At 39.0% G+C, this 5392-nt stretch overlaps 1 pseudogene; it reads right to left on the bottom strand.

The window, feature by feature from the left end:
- Window positions 1-429: 429 nt before the first annotated feature.
- Window positions 430-4304, bottom strand: LOC112661475 (SCY1-like protein 2; annotated as a pseudogene).
- Between the last annotated feature and the right edge of the window lie 1088 nt (window positions 4305-5392).

Genomic DNA, 5392 nt, shown 5'->3' with positions numbered 1-5392 from the left:
ATGATTGGTTTGCATGTAAGATGGTTAATAATGCCTTTAGTTTGAACCAACTGAATCAACATTAAGTAAAATTTTGCAATATTTGCTCAGTCTTTTGCATTGAACATTACTTCATCAGAGAAGTAAAATTTTAAAAATCTGCTATTCAAGATACTCGGGTGTCTTTTTCTCTTTGAGACTGGCAAGGGTTGGGTCTTTTAAAAACTTGAAGAGGAGGTGGTAAGAGGAAAAATATCCTCAATGCTCTTAAAAACTCAACTGTTAGGAGTCCATACAACCACTATGTTGGAATGGAAACAAGGTGTTCTCTGTCACAGAACTATTCGCTTCCCCCTGGAAGTACTTCCTCCAAACCAAGTATATAAAGATTTACATCAGCTCACTCATGATTAAAATTGAGGTAACTCTTCAAAAATCCAGCAAGACACCTCACCCAGAGAGATCTTTGAAATCATTGCTACTGAACTGCTGCTGGTCATATTGATTGGTGGCTGTGCAAAGTTCTGTGGGTTAAAGAAAGGATTAGCCTGCACAACAGAGGCAGACCGTCCTCTCACGTTCATCTGTGTTCCCATAACTGAACTGCCTATACCCGGAGGCCCTTGTAGAGGTACAAACTGATTAAGCCACTGATTTGGTTTCTGCTGTGACAACTGGTTCATGCTAACTTTGGGTTTCTGAGGGCCAAAGAGATTATTAAGAGCAGGCATATCAGATTTCAGGTTGTACTACAAAGCTGTGGTCATCAAGACAGTGTGGTACTGGCACAAACACAGACACATAGATCAATGGAACAGAATAGAGAACCCAGAAGTGGAACCTCAACTTTATGGTCAACTAATATTCGATAAAGGAGGAAAGACTATCCACTGGAAGAAAGACAGTCTCTTCAATAAATGGTGCTGGGAAAATTGGACATCCACATGCAGAAGAATGAAACTAGACCACTCTCTTGCACCAGACACAAAGATAAACTCAAAATGGATGAAAGATCTAAATGTGAGACAAGATTCCATCAAAATCCTAGAGGAGAACACAGGCAACACCCTTTTTGAACTCGCCACAGTAACTTCTTGCAAGATACATCCACGAAGGCAAAAGAAACAAAAGTAAAAATGAACTATTGGGACTTAATCAGGATAAAAAGCCTCTGCACAACAAAGAAACAGTCAGCAAAACTAAAAGACAACCTAGAGAATGGGAGAAGATATTTGCAAATGACACATCAGATAAAGGGCTAGTATCCAAGATCTATAAAGAACTTATTAAACTCAACACCAAAGAAACAAACAATCCAATCATGAAATGGGCAAAAGACATGAAGTGAAATCTCACAGAGGAAGACCTAGACATGGCCAACACGCACATGAGAACATGCTCTGCATCACTGGCCATCAGGGAAATACAAATCAAAACCACAATGAGATCCCACCTCACACGGTGAGAATGGGGAAAATTAACAAGACAGGAAACCACAAATGTTGGAGAGGATGCGGAGAAAGGGGAACCATCTGCACTGTTGGTGGGAATGTGAACTGGTGCAGCCACTCTGGAAAACTGTGTGGAGGTTCCTCAAAGAGTTAAAAATAGAGCTGCCCTATGACCCAGCAATTGTACTCCTAGGGATTTACCCCAAAGATGCAGATGCAATGAAACGCCGGGACACCTGCACCCCGATGTTTATAGCAGCAATGTCCACAATGGCCAAACTGTGGAAGGAGCCTCGGTGTCCATCGAAAGATGAATGGATAAAGAAGATGTGGTTTATATATACAATGGAATATTACTCAGCCATTAGAAATGACAAATACCCACCGTTTGCTTCGATGTGGATGGAACTGGAGGGTATGATGTTGAATGAAATAAGTCAATCGAAGAAGGACAAACATTATATGGTCTCATTCATTTGGGGAATATAAAAAATAGTGGAAAGGAATAAAGGGGAAAGGAGAAAAAAATGAGTGCGAAATATCAGAAAGAGAGACAGAACATGAGAGACTCACTTGGGGAAACGAACAAGGGGTGGTAGAAAGGGAGGTGGGCAGGGGGTGGGGGTGACTGGGTGATGGGCACTGGCGGGGGCACTTGACGGAATGAGCACTGGGTGTTATGCTATATGTTGTCAAATTGAACTCCAATTAAAAAAATATGTAAAAAAAAAAGAAATAGAAAACTGTAAAAGAAAAAAAAAAAAAGAGTGGGCATATTCTGTGGGTCTTTGTTGAGTCGGCTTTGCACCAGCACGAGGAACACTCACAACAGCACTGAAGTTTGGCAAAGTGGAAGGTGCCCCCAGGGTCGTCTTGATCACCCCAGGTGTGCTTGGACTACTGAATAAGTTCTGGTTTGTATTAACTGGCATGTTGAATCCTGAGGTCTGAAAGCCCATGTTATTGGCATTTAGGCCATTGGTCAAGTTTTCTTGGTGTTATCAGTTGGTGTAAAAACATCATGCCAAGGCCCATGGAAGGAATAGAAGTAAAGGTACTTGAAGCAGAAATGTTAGGGGTACTACAGAAAGGCCGGTCAGGGATGGCATGTTGTCATCACTGTGTCTGTCAAGTCCTTAGTCTGTTTGACTGGAGCAACAGGTATGTGTACTTGGGGTTTAAGAGGCTGCCGGCTTCTCAGCTTCTGTGCCTGCCCCTGTTCTTTTGTTAATTTTTGTTTTTCTTCAAGTGTAAGTGATGCACTTTTATGCTTATTTTGTAACCCATCTTCCTTATTTTCTGACTCACCACCAGTAAGAAAGTCTGCTCCAATGTTGTTAGAGACTTTGTCAATATGCTGAGACCCAACATTTGTAACCTTTTCTGCTGCTCTTGCATTATATGAAGTTGCTCCAGTTTAGTCTTATGTTCAGTTTCCAATCTGTTAAGCGTCTCTTTTATGACAGAAATGAAAGAATTGAACTGATTGAGATTAAGATTATTTTCAATACTCAGGGGAATCAGATGAGCCAATACTTTTCCAGCCACTGTTCTTTGGTGATTCCCAACTTCTTATGAGTAAACGTACATTTGTAAGTACCTAAAATTCCCATGAGGACTGTGGGTTCCTTGGATGGAATTTATGGTAAGAAGGGCAGGATGTCATCAAGTACAAACCACTTATCCAAGTATTCCAAAATCTTTCCTAAGCACGCTAATGAATTGACGTGAACAGCAAGAGAAGACGTTTGCAGACATGCATTTTTAATTCTTGGTATCAAAGAATTTTTCATGAATGCATAGTCTATAAGACTTGCAAAGCTTGGAATGATGTTTAAACAGAGTTCCTGAATTTGAATGGAAGGAGCCTCTAGTGCTGTGTGAACCATTGGTAGGACATTGCTCTTTATCTCCTCAGGAGGAGTTTTGGTTAGCAGCAAATCCATTTTTTTTTGTAAGTAAATTAACAACCTGGATGGGCTCCTGCTGTTTAAAGACAGAGCCACGTTCAGGTAGACTTAATTTGACATGTGCTTCCTTGGAGCCTTCTTTGGCAATCAGTAGAACAGTGGGCAAAACAAAAGATACCATGTCAGGGGTTACAAGTTCTGAAGTCAAACAAGGCACAAATTCCCTGCACACGCTTGGGCAGTTTTGGTAGAACTTTTGGCAGTCCTTTGAGAAACTGTGATTTCTGAAGATTATCTCTTTGGAATGAGGTCTCAGAATACTGCAGTGTTATTGCACCAACATCACTGAAGAAGAAATTCTTTGTCATTTGATCTGCTTCTCATCTTACAGTTGGAGTTAATTTAAGAGCAGTTTTATGTGTTCTTGGACTTCCTCGGGTATATTTGAAGGTGAGCTAGATCCTAAACGACTCAACTGATCCAACTGTCTACTAAAACTCTTGTAAATGTCGTGCTTGTTAACTTCAAATATGGGTTTTCCTTTATTAAATACAGCATACTTGACAGTTCCTAGTGAGTACATATCACTAGCTATTTCACAGCTCACCGGAAGCATGTATTCAGGACCCAAATATTCACGATTTGGAAGACACATGATGGTAAATTTGGGTCCCATTCTTTACAAGGTAACTTAGGCTCTTGTTCACAAGGATTGGTTGATGATACACAAATATCAAAGCACCTTATTTCCAGGCTCACTTTTATTCAAAATTATATTTTCAGGTGTAATATTTCCATGGACCATTTTCACACTGCTATGCAAAAATGACAGTCCTTCAGAAACCTGAAGCAAACCATATTTAGTTTCGACATCATAAAGGTTATAATCCTTAATGTCTAGAGATACAGAAGAAGGTAGATTTTCCCAGTTACCTAAAACATTGGCTAAACTGGCAAAAATGGGTTCGGTACAAAATGCCAAGCAATCTCTGGATTCTTCTAAAGGATGCTGGGGAGGGAGAAGGAGAGAGGGAGGGGAGGGGGGGACATTTTTGAAAAATAATTCTAAAAACCTAATGAGAATAGAAATGTATGTTGACATGAAATATTCTATTAAGATGAGGAAAGGGATAGGAGCACCCAGGTGGCTCCAGTTGAGCGTCTGCCTTTGGCTCAGGATGTGATCCCGGGGTCCTGGGATCGAGTCCCACGTGGAGCTCCCTGCATGGAGCCTGCTTCGCCCTCTGCCTATGTATCCACCTCTCTCTCTGTGTCTCTCACGGATAAATAAATAAAATCTTTAAAAAAAAAAGAGAGAGAGAGAAAAAAAGATGAGGAAAGGGGTGTATATAATAGAGAGGTAATACTCTAGCTCATTTCTTGATAATTTTGATTCTAATTTCAAACATTATGGATCATTTTGCTAAAGGAACCCTCCCGAGTTTTAATTCTTAAAACAATGACAAAAGAAAAACATTTTTTCTCATGTTTAGAACTTTTTCTCCCGTGTTCTTCCTTAAATACATTTTTTTAAATTGAATTGCATTTGATGTAATCTATTCTACTTTATGTAGAAATGCTTGAAAGAATCTAGGCACTGTCATTTATATGCCATCTTTATGTATTAAAAAACAAGTGCTAATTTGGATATCAATAAAGATAACAAGGGTTTACATTAGCTTATGTTTTTTCACTGCTTGAAAAAAAAACAATCAGAATTTCTAGTTGAAAACAATATGACTGATTCAAACTTTAAAAACAAATCCTATTTCTGTATTTCTCTCATCAATCCTATGTAAATATTACTTATCTTTATTTTCAAAGCAACCTTTTTGTGAACAGTTATTACAAAATGTGTTCATCTTCAATATATTTATCCACAAAAATCAGACAGTTACAAAACTAGGTAACTCAGTTCAAGTGTTTAAAAAATTGTCACTTTTCTGTGAACAAAACTCAGATTTTTTTCTGAAATTCTATCGATCCTGCAAATGGATAATAGAATATAAAGTAGTTCGTTTTTCTTCTCACTAGTAGTCCAAATTCCAGAGT

This window comes from Canis lupus, chromosome 18 (genome assembly GCF_003254725.2).
Source record: "Canis lupus dingo isolate Sandy chromosome 18, ASM325472v2, whole genome shotgun sequence".
Lineage (NCBI taxonomy): Eukaryota > Metazoa > Chordata > Mammalia > Carnivora > Canidae > Canis > Canis lupus.
The sequence above is the reverse complement of the archived record's forward strand: the minus strand, read 5'-3'. Positions and strand labels throughout refer to the sequence as shown.